Source organism: Mustelus asterias, chromosome 9, assembly GCF_964213995.1.
Source record: "Mustelus asterias chromosome 9, sMusAst1.hap1.1, whole genome shotgun sequence".
NCBI classification, from domain to species: Eukaryota; Metazoa; Chordata; class Chondrichthyes; order Carcharhiniformes; family Triakidae; genus Mustelus; species Mustelus asterias.
This window is the reverse complement of record NC_135809.1, coordinates 60,783,775-60,802,611: the sequence shown is the minus strand read 5'-3', so window position 1 is coordinate 60,802,611 and position 18,837 is coordinate 60,783,775.

Sequence of the window (18,837 nt, the reverse complement as noted above, 5' to 3'; positions counted from 1 at the left end):
ATTTTTTGTATAGGTCAAGATCGCCTGACATGAAAGCCTCAGACTGGACTTCAGCAAACATCCATGGTTTCCGTTGGGAAACACACCGATTTGCTTCTTTGGGACACAGTCTTCTACACACTTACTAATGAAGTCAGTTACTGTAGTGGTGTACTCGTTCAGGCTGCTAACTGAGTTATTAAATATTGACCAGTTCACTGACTCGAAGCATTCCCATAGGAGATCATCCGATTCCTCAAACCAACATTCTCGGTTTCAGTTTTTGCTTGTAAATCTGGAGCAGGAGCACAGCTGTGTGGTCTGATTTGCCAAAGTGTGGGCGGGCGATAGAGCGGTAGGCATGTTTTATGCTTGTGTAGCAGTGGTCTAGAATGTTTGGGCCTCTGGTGGAACAGGAGACGTGTTGGTGGTATCTTGGTAGGACTCTCTAGAGCTTGGCCTGACTGAAGTCCCCGGCCATGATGAACAAGGCCTCGGGATGTTTCGTCTCGAGGCTATTTGTAGTGGTGTATATTTCGTCCAGTGCGATCTTCATGTCCGCTTGGTGTGGGATGTAAACTGCTGTGAGGGTAACAGAGGTGAAATCCCGTGGAACGTAGTAGGGGCGGCATTTTAGCGTCAGGTATTCAAGGTCCAGGGAGCAGAAACTCGCCAGTGTTGCTATGTCTGGGCACCACGAGGTATTGATTAGAAGGCAAACCCCACCTCCCCGAGCCTTGCCTGAAGCTGCTACGGTCCATTCGGTAAATTGAGAAGCTCTCTGTTTGTCCAGTGAAGCAGGAGTGAGCCACGTCTCTGTGAAACAGAACACACAGCAATCCTTCAGTTCTCTTTGAAAAGTGAGTCTGGTTTTAAGTTTGTCTAGCTTGTTTTACAGAGATTGGGCATTTGCAAGGAGTAAGCTGGGGAGGGGGACCTTGGACCAAGTTTTTTCACTCTTACCTGCACATTTCCCATGATTCCTGGAGTGACTGCTTCTGTTTGGGCCTGGGAGATGGTGAGAGCAGTATGCGATATTAAGGGCTTAGGTGTATCCAGTGAGGTTCTTTGCTTTGGTCAGTGTGTGGGTGTAGGATTTGTCGCTATGGTCGCGGTTCCTGTGTCGGTAGTTGGGGCTGCGCAGTCGGGCATTCCGGGTCGGTGTTGGGCTGCGGTTTGGCTTTGAAGGCTGGACAATGTCCAGACGACGCTCCAGCATGGATGGGTCAAAGGCCGGTAAGTGGATGGAGTCTCTGGGGTTGCAGTCACGGATGAGTCGATAGCCGGGTCCACGTGTTAGGGTTCTCTTGGTCACTGCCAGGTCAGGGTCTTCCTTCGGAGATCAGAGGATCTCTCGACCTGCAAATAAATTTAAAGAACGGTGTTTTTAGGCAGTGGAGTTGATTTTTAGAAGTGTGGGACGATTATAGCAGGAGGGTGTGGGGGAGTGCTTGGGGCCTGCAGTAGATGACATGCCTCAGGGTCTCGGGGCCAGTGGAGTGAAGGCCCCGGCTCCAGACTTACTGCTCTGGCCATCGGGTTTGGTGGGGGCTGGGGCAGGGAAGGTCCCGGAGGTCGGGTTTATTACTCGGTAAAGCAGCAGAAAATCAGCAGGAGAGGTTCAAACAGAATTTAATGTGATACAGAATCAGTTTATATTCCTCAGGTAATGTTGGTTGGATGGTTGGTTCATGATGCAGAACAATGCCAACAGCCTGGATTCAATTCCCGTGCCAGCTGTGGTTATTCATGAAGGCCCTGCCTTCTCAACCTTGCCTAAGGTGTGGTGATCCTGAGGTTAAATCCCCAACAGTCAGCTCTTCCCCTGAAAGGGGAGAGCAGCCGATGTGGTGACTTTTTCCTTTATATTCCTAAGGACCAAGAGATGCACTTGTCAAAAAAGATAGCTATGGTCAACTAAAGAGGCAAGAGGACAACCAAATACTGAAAGAAAAAGCCTGCAAAAAAGCAAAGATCCTGATGCAAGACAAAAAAAATAAAAACATCAAAGGGTGACAAAACATATTAACGGCTTCACAAAGGGAACATGAAAATAAATTTGCAAGGGTTATGAAAATCAGCACAAATATTTTACTATTATATCAGCAAAAGGGTGAAGGAGAAATGTGGGCTCTCCTGAAAACTGATAATGAATTTCTCAATGAAAATAAGAAGATGGTAGACATGTTGAATAGAGGTTTGGTAGTACTGAACTTGAGTATTGTTGAAAACAGAGACATGGGGGGTGATTCTCCCAAACAAATTCTAAGTGTCGTATTTGCGGGAAAACTGGAATAATTCATACTGTTCTTATCAGTGGGAGTTCAGACAAGAATCTCCCACACTCTGTGCATTGCAGAGGCCACCAGCGTGAATATCATTAGATTTCAGGGGGCGGGGCCTGTTCCCATTGGAGAGACTGAAACCAATGGGCCTCTGCGCATGCGCAGTGGCCCCAAAGTGTCATCCCCTCGATCGCTGGCCAGCCTACGACCCCCGCCGTGCTGCCTGCCTAACTCCCCCACAGCGTGTTCGCGGCCCCCCGTCCATTCACAGGCCAGCCTGAACCCTCCACCCCACCCCGCCCCAATCTCCAACCCCCACCCCCCCAGCAGTGATGATCCCCCACCCACCCGCAGGCAGACCTCCCCCCTTCCAATCGTTGGCCTACCTCTACCCCCACTGATCCCTATGCAGAATGGTCCCCGCACCCCCATGCCCGGTGAGCAGTGCCAAGGTGCCCCTTGGGCATGGGCACTTTGACCCTTGGGAAGTGCCAGGGGGCACAGCCTGACACTGTCAGAGTGGCCATGCCCAGGGGGCACCACCCCCCCGCTGCCAAACCCCCTGAGGGGCCCCGATTCCCCCCCCTTCACTCCAGCGGGGTCAGGTCACTAGCTCCCCGAAAGTGGGAAGCTACTGTAATCCCTGCTGGAGTGAAACACTCTGGCGGGGTGGGAGATGCTAGCGGGCTGTGAGAATTCAGTCCTGGGCCCGCTGATAGCATTTAAGTAGTATGCAAAATACTATTTCAATGCTAGCCCCACCTGCCAGCCGATTTCCAGTGCCACTTAGATACCCCTGGAAATTCGGGCCTGGACACACAAGCGCGGCGCAAACGTTCACGGGAATCCTGCAAATTGGCCGATGCACTAAAAAATTAGCGCAGCGGTATGGGGGTCACCCCCATGATGTCGAAGCTTTTAATATTTTAATATTGCACTCAACAGGACAGATTGCCAATAATTCCAATATAAAAGGGAACAACAATTTGTACTGCATGAGAAGAGAGTGCTGATCCCTAAAGCACTACATCACATATGCAGCAATTCAATATGCCACTCACTCACCACAACCTTCTCGAGGGCAATTAGGGATGGACAATGAATGCTGGCTTAACTAGAGATGCCCACACCCTGTGAAAGAATATTTTAAAAATAAGCCCCCGAAATCAATATTAAAAACAAAATAATGTGCTGCATATCATTAGCTCCTGAAAATGAAAAGACCAGTTAAGGATTCGGGCCAGCATATTTCATGAGACACTAATATGGTGTTCACAGCTCAGGAACAGAAAATTCAGCCCAACGGATTGAAGCCAGTCTTCATGCTCAATGCACAAGTACAAACACAGCTTTTACCTTTCGAATTCTGACAAACCTGCTGTGCATTCGTTTTGGTTTTATTCCAATTCTCCAGTATTGTACTATTATTAGTTTTCCTTTTATCTAATCTTTTATCAGACTTTTGGATACATAACAAAATATATTATGAACCTTACCTTCAATCTTGTATTTCAGTGTGCCCAGGTCTGACATGTACTTTTATAGAATTCTGTATCATTGACTCAAATTATACTTGCAGAGCTGATATGCCTGAGTAGTTCACAGGGACAGTTGTTTGGTAGCAAACAGTCTCAATTAGTAAACACTACAAATTAAAGAAATAATAAGATGGCTGATGGAACCTGCTACTCTCGGGACTAATACTGCTGAACAGGTGCTGATGTGGAGTTGCCGGTGTTGGACTGGGGTGAAGACAGTAAGAGTTTTAACAACACCAGGTTAAAGTCCAACAGGTTTATTTGGTAGCAAATACCATTAGCTTTCGGAGCACTGCTCCTTCGTCATTATGCGCGATCTTCTTGGAGATCCTCTCCAAGATCCTCTCCAACAGGTGCTGACCAGCTGAACATATGCTTTTCTTGTCTGAACTTGTAGAACTGTTACCAAATTTACAAAAAACAAATGGATTTATCATATTTCTAGTACTCTTCAGTCTGTCCCAACCTTCAGGTTGGCAGATAAACTGGATCACAATATCAACAGTGTTCAGATAAAAATGTTAAACTTCAATGCAACCATGAAATCAAGCAACACAATAGGCAATTCAAAATGGCCGCACCAACATGGGAATGGGCTCTCAGCCACCAGCTGATCAGATATGACAATGGCATTACCTCTTTCTTTTTCTCTTCCCTGTACACCAGATTCCCTTGTTGTATTGATTAACTATGCCAAACAAACCAAGGTGAATATATGCAAACTGCTCCTTCACATCAAAATGAAATCTCATGTGAACATACATGCCCAAAGAATGCAGCATCATAAACATAGGAAACAAATGAGTCTTTGTGAAAGGCAATCCAAATGCCAGTACAGGAGTTGCAATAAATGGTATGCATATTAGGCATGCAAACACCTTTCACACAGGTGGACTATCCGCGTGCCACTGGGGTTTATTCTGTCCCCAAATATTAGCATTAATATCCAAGCAGAATGTTAATTGTTCGACAAGGCTTGTGGTTCATGGGAGAGGCTCACGACATGAATCTTGTAAGTTACTCTAGTTCAACTGTGTGGTGGAGGCTGGACTTTGGGTGGCTTGGAATGCTTTGGTCTTGAAGGAAGAGAGGATCGTTCAACTGCAAATGTTATGAGGTCTGCAAAATCATCTGATTGGGTCACCTTGATGAAATCCCGAACCCAGATTGTTGTTGACCTTAAGGGAGCAAAACGTACGTGGGTTTATCTCACTCTGCATGGCTAGCTTGAAGAAGCATGAGTTACCTAAACATAGGTGATAGAATCATTAACAAACAATAGGCATTTGGCAAAATCATTGGTTTCCAAGAGCAGAGTGCCTGCAAGTACCTCAACATCAATGTACCCCGTGACCAGGCATTTGAAGGCAAGATTGTGATGGTCCCTGGACAGAGACAAGTGTGCTTCACCAACATGTAAGGGTGATGAACCATCAGCCTGGCGAGCAGATTGGCATGAACTCTGATTGGGAAAATGAGTTTCATAGATGTAGCCATGCTTCCACAACTATGAAACTCGGTGTCTCAGCCAAAGATTCATTCCAATAGTCACTCAAATAGTGTGGTGCTTGAAGAATGAGCCTAAGTAGGGTGACTGGTGGATCTGGACATGGAGATCAGCTGTGCATTAGTAGGTTCCTCACCCATTTTGTCTAAGTAAATGTCTGCAATGACATAATCATCTTCCAGGATAGCAGCTATCTTCCCAGCTTTAGCCAGATCCTGGCATCTTAATCTTGCAGAAAACAACACTTGCTGAGGAACTGATTAACCCACTTACATAATGAGCATGACACCTATCATGTGCATGAAGGATAGGAGTTACAGATTTTGACCTTGTTGAGTGAGGACAAAATGGTCAGGTGCTTCTTGCAGGAGGCAGTGGCAGTGTGGAAAGCCTTGGCATCAACTGATGCAAGAATTTCATCTAATGGCAAATCCAAAGCTTGGGGGACCTCTGGCTTGATGGATACCAAGGTGTGAGATCCGTGCTCAATGTTATGCTGCTGCTTTATGAGATGTTGTAGGCTTACCCCCACTGAGTCTCCCACTATCAACATCCTTGGGGTTGCCATTGACCAGAAACTGAACTGGACTAATCATATAATTACCATGGCTACAAGAGCAGGTTGGAGGCTAGAAATCCTCCGGTGAGTAACTCACCACCTGACTCCACAGAACCTGTCCACCATCTAGTTTAAGTTTATTTATAAGTGTCACAAGTAGGCTTACATTTAACACTACAATGAGGTTACTGTGAAAATCCCCTAGTCGCCACACTCCGCCATCTGTTCAGATACACTGAGGGAGAATTTAGCATGGTGTAACCAGCACGTCTTTCAGACTGTGGGAGGAAACCGGAGCACCAGGACAAAACTCACAAAGAACATGGGGAGAATGTGCAGACTCCGAACAGACAGTGATAAGCTGGGAATTGAACCTGAGTCCCTGGTGCTGTGAGGCAGCAGTGCTAACCATTGTGCCACTGTGCTGCCCCTACAAGGCACAAGTCAAGAGTGTGATGGAATACTCTCCACCTGTTTGGATAAGTGCAGCTCCACTGACACTCAAGAAGCTTGACATCTTCCAGGACAGCTTGATTGACACCCCATCCACAAACATTCACTCCCTCCAACATCGACACACAGTAGCAGCAATGGGTACCATCTACAATATGCACTACAGGAACTCACCAACGTTCTTTAGTGAGCCCCTTTCAAACCCAAGACCTTCCAAGACCATGACCATCTAGAAGGACAAGGGCAGCAGACACATGGGAACATTACCACCTGGAGGTTCCCCTACAAGCCACTCACCATCCTGACTTGGAACTATATCACTGTTCCTTCACTGTTGCTGCATCAAAATCCTGGAATTTCCTCTTTACCAGCACTGTGGGCGTATCTGCACTACATGCGCTGTAGCAGTTCAAGAAGGCAGCTCACCACCATCTTCTCAAAAGCGAGGGATGGGCAATAAGTGCTGGCCTAGCCAGCGACACCCACATTCCATGAAAGGCTCAGATGAATGAGTTGTAGCCAACATTGGAGCCAGTGTTCCCGAGTGAGGGTGACATCTTCTCATCCTCATCAAGAGGTAGATCATGATGATTGAGCCCATCTTTCAGCATGAAGTTATCCTCAGAGAAAGGCATCAGATGTTGATGCAGATCCTCATGCCTTTCACCTGACTGCATTCTGAGATTGGCCAGGTCTAAGAGGTGTGCACACAAGGCTTGGAAATCATAACGTAGGTGGATGGTCTGCTATATCAAGTAACATTGACACTTCAACTATAGAGTGGAGTTCTATAATAGGATAGTAATACACGCTCTGCCTATCGTCAGGTGCAATAAGTTCAGTTCTAGTTGAGCAGTGAATCCTGGAGATATCCCATTACTGAATCCACAAAGAGACTTAATCTTGGTTCTCTTCTCCCAGGTGAAACCATCAATAAGGAAGGGAACAAAGTTAGGACCAAATGTCAAAGTGCAGATGAGGTTCTGACATCAATGATAAAATGAATTGACTGTCTCAATCTTCCCTATGTACCACTGCTTAGGTGCCTGATGCCATAGTTTCTGCTATTACTGTACTGTAATACTAAGGGTGATGCTCTGGGGAGCAAAACTGAAAATGTTGGAAAATCTCAACAGGTCTGATGGCATCTCTGAAGAGAGAATAGAGCCAATATTTTGAATCAAGATGACCCTTCATCAGAATACTGAGGCAAGAGGTCTGCAGGTTTTCTTCCAGTTTTGAGCTGCTTGAGTTGGGCTGGTTGAATCGTCCAGTCTTCTTTTTGGCAGTTGAGACCTCTTTTTTAAATCCTCATTCGCAGCATCAGTGTGTCTCCTGGGGTACAAGGCGCCCAATTAAAAGGGTGCCTCGAAGGCCACTATCCAGTTCAGGACGACTATCAAGGTGTGGAGGCAGGAGAGTGAGTCAGCAAATGAGACTGCTAGGCCTCCTGGCAGCCTTCACTATGTACAGGGAGAGTGCTGCTGGTGTACATTGAATGCAAGCTCGTAAAATTGAAGGAGTGAAACAGCTGGAGGCACCTGCTACCCACACCTCATTACCAGCACTATACCTTATTGCAGTCTCCAGGAGATTTCCAGAAAGAAACCGTGAACTTCTAACTTCAGAATACCTCAGATTTGTCGATTTGCATTCTAAGATAGCAGATTTAATTTAATTGTCCAGCAGCAGAGGATTCTGTACAATGGTTGAAATTCCCTTTTAGACATTTCCTTCACTTCTCTGTGCAAGAGTCAATATCCGCAACCTTAAAATAATATCAATGCAGAAATCCTTAAAGGCGCTTGCCTCCTGCTCTGGTGCCTTGCTCTTCTTTCATGCCCAGCTCTCCTCTCCCCATTCTAATCCCTCGCTCCCATCCTCCTCTATATTAACGCAATATGTTTATGTCTTTGGCTTAAAGTGTTAAACTTGAAATGATACCTGCAGAGTTCAAAGTGAATAGCTATTAGTTAACTATAGGATCCAAGCTGCTTTCAACCCATTTTGTACTGGCCCCAAGGCAGTCCTTTTCGACAAAGCAGCTGGATGCTGTAATTCTGAAGAGCACTCTCTGTACTTGGAGACATTAGTATCGTAGTGAATGATTTTGGAGCCGTGTCCTTTGCCATATCGCGTTCAAATATTTGACCCCAGGGAGGTACAAAGGATTGTAATTCTACAGGAAACCTGACTGAGAGATCCATGATTGTTACTGCTGAACTTATGCATTAGTCCTTAGCTGTCAACTGCAACTTCACAAACCACAGGACAGAAAGTTTCACGTCGTCTAGTATTGCAAATGAGTAACATCCATCACTGAACAATAACCAAAATAATTTCCAGTTTCTTGTATCTTGCATCTAAATGAGGAGAATCATCAGTTTTCCTGTTCATCCTTTTTTGAACTTTCTCTCCTCCTCTCGTGTAGTTGTTGGTTCTGCTGACATGTGTTTTCATGTGCTGTAGTGTCGCTCTGCCGCCTTGCCCTAGTGCCCATTAATCCTGTGAGAACCTGGAGAGGGAGTAAGGTGATGAACTTCCTCCCTGCATATTGGGGTGCAGCAGTTTGATGTGCATTCAGAAAAAATGCTGATTAATTTCTCCCATTGATTTAAAACCACATTAATGCACAGATGCTAACCTTTGTTTTTGGCTTCTTAATTACTTCTCAAGTAACAAGTAAATGGGACCATGCAGACTGAAGCAAGATGAAATGGTACTGATGTAGTTTTTAAGGTGGTGGCTATGGATCCTGCACAGAACAGAGAAGATGCCAAAAGGGGAAATGAAACTGTTTCATTCCCTGCAGCAATGTTGAATCTTAAGTTGTTGGACACATCTAGTCACAGGTGACACCGCTATTCCACCAAGGAACACTGAGTGAGGTGACTTTTGGCTTGATTTTCTTAGAGCCATAGAGTCTTTTACAGTACAGAATGAGGACATTCTTATTTGCAGACCAGGTTGGAAAATGTAGCCATAATAATTAAAGTACTGCTCAAACGTTAACTCTGTTTCTCTCCTTACAAATGCTGTCAGACCCGTTGAGTTTTTCTAGAATTCTTTGTTCTTGTTGGAAAATTGGATCTTCATCCATTTTCCTACCTATTAGATTTTCCAATCTCAAACCAAACTAGAAAGTGCTGGAAAATCTCAGTAGGTTTGACAGTATTTATGGAGAGAGAGAGAACAGAGCTAATGTTTCAAGTCAGAACTTTCTCTCCTCCTCTTGTGTAGTTGTTGGTTCTGCTGGCATGTGTTTTCATGTGCTGTAGTGTTTCAAGACATGTTTCAAGACATGTTTCAAGACAGGGAGCTGGGTTCGATTCCCGGCTCTGGGTCACTGTCTGTGTGGAGTTTGCACATTCTCCTCGTGTCTGCGTGCGTTTCCTCCAGGTGCTCCGGTTTCCTCCCACAGTCCAAAGATGTGCGGGTTAGGTTGATTGGCCATGCTAAAATTGCCCCTTAGTGTCCTGGGATGCGTAGATTAGAGGGATTAGCGTGTAAAATATGTAGGGATATGGGGGTAGGGCCTGGGTGGGATTGTGGTCGGTGCAGTCTCGATGGGCCGAATGGCCTCTTTCTGTACTGTAGGATTTCTATGATTTCAGAACTTGTTTCAGATTCCAGCATTTGCAGTAATTTGCTTTTATTATACAGAGTGCTGGAAATACTCAACAGGTCAGGCAGCATCTGTGGAGTGACATTTCGGGGGTGTGACCTTTCATCAAAACTGAGACAAAGTAATGCATTTTGAGCAAATGAAAGGCCAGAAGGTGGGAAGGAGAACAAATGGGAAGGCCTTTGGTAGGGTGGTGGGCAGGAGATTAAATGACAAAAAGCTTCATGACACAAGACCAAAGGGAATGATAATGGGACAATTGAGGTGCGAGTGGCAAGGTTGCAGCTGTCTGAATGGAAAATGAAGGAATAAAGACAAGAACAAGAGAAAAAAACAACAAAAAAGAAACAAAATGGGGTCAGATGTTATGATATAAAATTGTTCAGTCCAGAAGGCTGTAAAGTGCCAGATGAAGGATGAGATACTATTCCTTGAGCTTGTACTAAGTTTCATTGGGACACTGAAGGGGGTCAGAGTAGGAGAAGAACAATGAGAGGCGATTGGGAGTGCAGGGTCAAGTTTGGGATTGAACGGAGATGTTCAACAAAGTGGTCACCCAGTATGCATTAGCTCTCCCCAGTATAGAGGAGACCACATTAGGAGCAGTGAACATGGTATACTAAATTGAAAGAAGTCCAAGTAAATTACTGTTTCACGTGAAAGGAGTGTTTCAAGCCTTGGATGGTGAGGCGGCAGGAGGTAAAAGGGAGTTGTTACATCTCCTGCACTTGCACAGAAATATGCAAAGATAGGAAAGCGAGGGGTGTTGATGACTGAGGAGTGGGACAGGATTTCAAGGAGGGAATGCAGAAAGCCGAGGGAGGGGGATGATGTGTTTGGTGATGGCACCATGTTGGAGGTGGCAGAAATAGATCTTCCTTCAAATACGGAGGCTGATTGGATGGAAGCTGAGGACAAGGGAAACCCTATCATAGATCTGGGAGGGAGGGGAAAAAGTGAACGCAGAAGTGTGTGAAATAGACTGAACTCTTGTGAGGGCCCTGTCAGCCATGGTGAAGGTTAATCCTCAGTTCAGGAAAGAGGGAGACATATAGCAAATGCTAGTGTGGAAGTTGTAGCATTTGAATAGATATGACAGAGATTGAAAAACTGGGAGAATAGACTAGAAGGATGTGACACAATGTAGTGAAGGTAGTTGTGGGAGTCAGTGGTCTGAATGTGAATATTGGCTGATAATCTAATCCCAGAAATGTAGACAGAGAAGTTAAGGAAAGGAAGAGTCTCAAAGATGGACCATGTGAAGCTAAGAGAAGGATGGAAATTGGAAGCATAGTCAGTAAAATTTTTCAGTTCAAGGCAAGAGCCCACAAAATGCTCGGCATAACTAGGATCCACACAGGTCCACATAGAGACACAAATATGCCTGCTTGAGTAGGAATGACCTTCGGCAAATGAACTGGTGAAAGAGAACCTGCTTATGGATATAGAGCAACAACACACTATAGCGCAGGAATGGGAGAACAAATGAGCACAAGTAGAACATTTACTGTAAGAAGGAAATGCATTTACCAGATTAACACGAGGGAGTCTTTTCCTTGTGGCCTTTCTACATTTATTTTCTGACAGCCTTTTTAAAATCAATCATTTATTATTGCTGTTCCCTTTCAAACTTCAAACATCAATTTCAAAAGAAAGCAATCACTGTGAAGTTTAAGGTCATGCCTTTTGTAGTTTCTTGTGGTCTTGGGCAGAGCAGGAGCCATACCAAGCTGTGATACAACCAGAAAGAATGCTTTCTGTGGCGCATCTGTAAAAGTTGGTGAGAATCATAGCTGACATGCCAAATTTCCTTAGTCTTCTGAGAAAGTAGAGGCGTTGGTGGGCTTTCTTAATTATAGTGTCGGCATGGGGGAATCAGGGCAGGTTGTTGATGATCTGGACACCTAAAAACTTGAAACTCTTGACCCTTTCTACTTCATCCCTGATGATGTAGACAGGGGCATGTTCTCCTCTACGCTTCCTGAAGTCAATGACAATCTCCTTCATTTTGTTGACGTTGAGGGAGAGATTATTGTTGCCGCACCAGTTCACCAGATTCTCTATCTCATTCCCGTACTCTGTCTCATCATTGTTTGAGATCTGACCCACTACGGTGATGTCATCAGCAAACTTGAAAATCGAGTTGGAGGGGAATTTGGCCAGTCATAGGTGTATAAGGAGTATAGTCGGGGGCTGAGAACACAGCTTTGTGGGGCAACGGTGTTGAGGATGATTGTGGAGGAGGTGTTGTTGCCTATCCTTACTGGTTGTGGTCTGTGGGTTAGGAAGTTCAGGATTTAATCACAGAAGGGAGGAGCCAAGGCCCAGGCCACAGAGTTTGGAGGTGAGTTTTGTAGGAATAATGGTGTTGAAGGCTGAGCTGTAGTCAATAAATAGGAGTCTGACATAGGTGTCTTTGTCATGTAGGTGTTCCAGGGTTGAGTGCAGGGCCAGGGAGATGGCGTCTGCTGTGGACCAGTTGCAGCAGTCGTGGAAACTGTAGTGGATCCAGGCAGTCCGGGAGGCTGGAATTGATTTGTGCCTTTGAAAACACTTCATAATGATGGATGCCGGAGCCACCGGGTGATAGTCATTAAGGCACGCTGCCTGGCTTTTCTTGGTACAGGGATGATGGTCATCTTCTTGAAGCAGATCGGGACCTCAGATTGTTGTAAAGAGAGGTTGAAGATGTCTGCGAATTCCCCCGCCAGCTGATCCGCGCAGGACCTGAGTGCTTGTCTGGGTACCCCATCTGGGCCAGTCGCGTTCCGTGAGTTGACTTTTGAGAAAGCCGCTCTGACATCTGCAATGGTAACCTCAGATACAGGTTCATCCAGGGCTTCCAGGGTGGAGGGCATGCTCTCGCTGACCTCTTGCTCAAAATGCATTGAGCTCATCAGGGTGCGTTGGAGCCGGCGATTTTACATGCCTTCATCTTGTAGCCTGTTACGTCTTGCAGACCTTGCCATAGTCGGCAGGAGTCTGTGTGACTAACCAGGTATTCTAGCTTGGTCTGATACTGTTTTTTGGCATCTTTGATGGATCTCCTTAGATCGTATCTGGCTTTCTTGTATAGGTCAGGGTCGCCTGACTTGAACGCCTCAGACCTGGACTTCAGCAAACAGTGGATATCCCTGTTCATAGGTGGTTTCTGGTTGGGGAACACACGGATTTGCTTCTTTGGCACACAGTCTTCTACACACTTACTAATGAAGTCAGCTACTGTAGTGGCTGTTTGCAGAGTTTTTAAATACTGACCAGTCCACTGACCCCAAGCAGTCCTGTAAGAGATCGTCCGGTTACCACAGACCAACATTGCATGACTTTCTTTGATGGATTCTCCTGCTTCAGTTTTTGCTTGTCAGCAAGCCGTAGTTACAAATCTGAGAGTGATAGAATTATGTTTACTAAAGCTATTAAGGTATATGGGGTAAAGGCAGATAAATAGAATCATCTCACAGATCAACTATAATCTCATTGAATTGTGGGACAAGTTTGAGGGACAAATGGCCTATTCTCATTTCTATATTGCTGTGTTCCCACTTGACAATGGAAAACAGATGGGGGAAATGGAACTGATTGGATAGCTCTTTTAAAGAGCTAGCACAATATGACGGCACAAATGGTCTCCTTGTTTGTTATATGATTCCACATTTTTTTTAATTTGCAAAATTTGTGTCCCTGGGCTGGTACCTACTAGAAATCATGATGTGCTTTTGTAAGACTTGTTGCTGAGTGGAACCAGCTTGGATTGTGGCACATCTGTAGCAAGGCAAACGGATACATGTGACACATTTTGCTGATTGTTGTTGCACAGCTTTCCATTTGCTGAAATATATCTACACAGATAAGCCATGCAATCATAATTTTGCAAACCACACATTCCTCTATTCCAAGGATTGTGGCCCAATGGTCAGCTGCCCTTGATGTGCACAGAAACAGGAGTAGGCTTTTCAGCCCAGTAAGCTTGATTTATTCTTTATTTAGATATGACTGATTTGTACCTAAATTCCATTTACCCACCTTTTCCCCACATTTCTTGACACCACCCCCAAACTTAAATATTTTGCAATCTCAGTTTGAAAGCTCCAATTAATCCCTCGTATCCACAGTCTTTTGGGACTAGAATTCAAGGTTTCCACTATCCTTTGAATGAAAAGTTGTTTTGTGATGTTGCTTTCAAAGATAATGTCCCCTTGTTCTTGATTCTTTTACTAGAGTAAATACGTATTCTGTATCAAACCTATTTTTCTCATTATCCCGCAATCTTTTATGCCTTTTGTTGTAAACAACCCTTTTTTCAAGAAGAGAATGAATTATATAAATGGCTATAATCCATTGGGCATCATTATACTGTGGTGCAGTTTTATGACCTTATAACTAACTTAACTGAGTATAAAGTACCTTCCTGTAAATGGTTTGAGGGCTGACTCAGAGCATTAAAGTTGTCAACTGTACGTTTATATAATGATGGCCTTCAATTTTCCTCAACTTTCTGGATTATCTGTTTTGGCCTGCTCGACTGGTTCTTACTCATTTTCATTACTTCACTTTATGTTTCAATTTCGACACATTATTGGGTCAATTTGGGTGAAATGTGCTGAGCTGCTCAAACACATCCAAAAGCTTTGGTCAAATGGTTTGTTGTCTGCTTCCAATATTGTGGTCTCCCTCAATTCAAACAGTGACATTAAAAATAAAGTTTGTTTATTAGTCACAGGTTGGTTTACATTAACACTGCAATGAAGTTACAGTGTTTCTTTCCAGACGTAGGTTTTTTTATATTCTCCCAGCTTTTTCAAGTATGCGAGCTCCAGTGATAGCCAGGGCGATGGACTCCTTTGTCGCCTCAGTTTATTGATGCATCCTCTGAGGCCACTTGGATGTGCTCACAAGACATCATCCTGAGCTACAGATCATTACTAAATGATGATAAAGGTACCTCATGGTAGACTGGTATGAAAGGTGAAGTCACACGGGATCAGAGGAGAGCTGGCAGGATAGATACAGAATTGACTTGGGCATAGAAGGCAGAGGGTAGCAGCAGAGGAATACTTTTCTGAAAGCAGTGTTCCATGGGGATCAATTCTGGGACCTTTGTTGTTTGTAGTATATACAAATGATTTGGAGAAAAATGTAGTTGGTCTGATTAGTAAGTTCGCAGATGACATACAAATTGGTGGAATTACGGATAGTGAAGAGGATTGTCAGAGGATACAGCAAGATGTAGACCGGTTGGAGACTTGGGAGGAGAAATGGCAGATGGAGTTTAATCCGGACAAATGTGAGGAAATGCATTTTGGAAGGTCCAATGCATGTAGGAATTATACAGTAAATGTAGAACCCTTAGGAGTATTGACAGGAAGAGATATCTGGACGTACATGTCCATCGATCACTGCAAGTGGCAACGCAGGTGGATAAAGTAGTCAAGAAGGCATACAGCATGCTTGCCTTCATCGGTCGGGGCATTGAGTATAAAAATTGGGAGGTCATGCTGCAGCTGACAGAAGCTTAGTTAGGCCTCATTTGGAATATTGTGTACAATCCTGGTCATCAGAAGGATATGGATGTTTTGGAGAGGGTACTGAAGTGGTTTACCAGTATTGCCTGGTCTGGAGGATATTAGCTATGAGGAGAGATTGGATAAACTCAGTTTGTTCTCACCGGAACAACAGAGGTTGAGGGGCGACCTGATAGAGGTTTACAAGATTATGAGTGGCATGGACAGTGTAGTCAGATTCTCTTTCCTAGGGTAGAAAAGTCAAGTACTAGGGGACATATGTTTAAGGTGCATGGGGAAAAGTTTAGAGATGTGCAAGGCAAATGTTTTACACAGATGATGGTTAATGTCTGGAACGCACTGCCTGGGAGGTGGTGGGAGCAGGTGCGATAGTGGCATTTAAGGGGCATCTAGACGAATACATGACTAGGATGGGAATGGAAGGATACGGACTCTGTAAGTGCATTTTAATTTAGGCAGGCATCATGATCGTGCAGGCTTGGAGGGCTGAAGGGCTGTGTTGCGCTGTTCTTTGTTCTTTCTTTCTTTGTAAGACGTCTCAAAACACCAGGTTAAAGTCCAACAGGTTTATTTGGAATCACGAGCTTTCGGAGCGCTGCTCCTTCATCAGGTGATGAAGATCCCTTCTTACTGTGCCCCACCAGTCCAATGCTGGCATCTCCACATCATTTCTTTCTTTGAATCTGGATGTATGCCCTCAATGACACTGTGTGCCAGCTGTGGCTCAGTGCTGGCTCTCTTGCCTCTGATTTATAGTTAGGGTTCAAGCTTCATAGAACCATTGAATCCCCACAGGGATAGACTGAATGGCCTCTTTCTGCACTGACTCTCTGAAAGAGTATCCCACTGAAGCGCTTCCCCTCCACCTGATCCCCCATAATCCCATGCAATTACCATGGCAAATCCACCTCACCTACACACTTTTGGACACTAAGGGGAAATTTAGCATGGCCAATCCACCTAACCTATACATTGGGACACCCATGCAGACACTGGGAAAATGTGCAAACTCCATAGAGTCAGTCACACAAGTCCGGAAATGAATCCGGATTACTGGCACTGTGAGGCAGCAGTGATAACCAGTGTCATTGTGCTGTCAGTAACATTGGTCCAAACATGGATGATTAAACAAAGAATAAAGAACAGTACAGCACAGGAACAGGGCCTTTGGCCCTCCAAGACTGCGCCAATCACGTTGTCCTACCTCGACCAACTGTCTGTATCCCCCTATTCCCCGTCTGTTCATGTGTCTATCCGGGTAAGTCAGAAATGTCGCCAATGTATCTGCCTCAACCACCTCACTTGACAGTGCATTCCAGGCTATCGCCACTCTCTGTAAAAAAACTTCCCCCCCCCCCGCACATCTCCACTGAACCTTTTCTCCCTTACCTTGAACTTGTGCTCCTTTGTAATTGTCATTTTTGCCCTGATTGCTCAGAAATCCCAGTCTATTCAATCTCTTCTCATAGTGAATACCCTCCATACCAGGCAACATCCTTTTCTGTACTCTCTCCAAAGCCTCCACGTCCTTCTGATAGTGTGGTGACCAGAGTTGGACAGAGTATTCCAAATGTTGGCTAACCAACATTTATATAACTGTAACATAATATGCCAACTTTTATACTCAATGTCCTGTCAGATGAAGGCAAGCATGCCATATGCTTTCTTCACCACCTTTTCCACCTGTGCTGCCACTTTTAAGGATCTGTGGACCTGTACGCCCAGATCTCTCTGTGTGTCTACGCTCCTGATGGTTCTGCCATTTATTTTATAGCTCCCACCTGAATTGGATCTACCAAAATGCATCACCTCGCATTTGTCCGGACTGAATTCCATCTGACATTTCTTCCCCTAAATTTTCTATATCCTGTTGTATTCTCTGACAATCTTCATCATTATCCGCAACTCCAGCAATCTTAGTATCATCCACAAACTTGCTAATGAAATCAGCTACATTTTCTTCCAAGTCATTTATATATATTACAAACAGCAGAGGTCCCAGCACTGATCCCTATGTAACACCACTAGATACCTCCATTCAGAAAAACACCCTTCCACCGCTACCCTCTGTCTTCTATGGCTAAGCCAATTCTGAATCTATCTAGCTAGTTCACCCATGATCCCCTGTGATTCTTTCAATCTTTTTTGTCACCTCTGCAAAAAACTCAATTACATTAGTGAGACATGACCTCCCTCGTACAAAACCATGCTGTCTGTCGCTAAAAAGACCATTCAGTTCCAAATGTGTGTAGATCCTATCTTTAAGAATCTTCTCCAACAATTTCACTATCACTGACATCAAGCTCACTGGCCTATAATTACCCGGGTTGTCCTTGCTACCTTCTTAAATAATGGAACAACATTGGTTATTCTCCAATCTTCCAGACTTCACCTATGGCCAAAGAGGAAACAAAGATTTCTGTTAGAGGCCCAGCAATTTCATCTCTTGTCTCCCTCAGTAATCTGGGATAGATGCCATCTGGCCCTGGGGATTTGTCTACTTTGTCTTGGTTGCAGGATGTGTTATCTTTCTGATGAGAGGTAGACCAGGGGCCTGCCATTCCTCTCAGGTGAATGTAAAATATGCTATGATTACTATTTGAATAAGAGCAGAAATGTTCTCAACAGGCTCCCAGCTGACACTTATCATTTAGCCAACATCACTAAAAACAACTTGATAAAGAAAAATGCTGAAATCCAAAATAAAAGATTAAAATACTGGACATACTCAGCAGGTCAGGCAGCATTTGTGGAGAGAGAAAGCTATTACCTTTATGGTAAAAACAGTTCATTTGGTAATTATCAGGTTGCTGTTTGCGCAAGCATATTTTGTGCAAAGTGTTTCCTGCATTTCCAACCATACAACAGTGACTACACTTCAAAAGTATTTAATAGCCTGGAATTCACTTTGGGACACGCTGAGGTTGTAAAATATGTGGTATAAGGTAATATTGTTATTTTTCTGCACACAAGCTCCATTTCAGTCAGAAATTTATAAACTCTGACCATTTAAATCGGATATATGGATTTTAGCTACTTGGGGACCACGACACAGGGGTGCTTTTTAATTCACCAGTAAATTGTGCAGTAGTTTAACATACATAGGCTGCCAGGAAACGTATGGCATAAAATTGTAGATTTACGGTGAATTTTAGAAAGGCATAATTCCAATGCTAAAAGGAAATAGTCTGAATTGTTGGGAGGCTAACTGACTGTGGAATCATTGCAACCGAGTCCAATCTTGCCCTCAGTCTACACCCAAACCTACACTTTCCAGCAGGGAGTCATTGAATAGCATTAAGTGGCAGGAGCCCTGACTGATTGTTTTTGATCCCTCCCAGCTGTGGGACATTGAGACGAAATGTAATG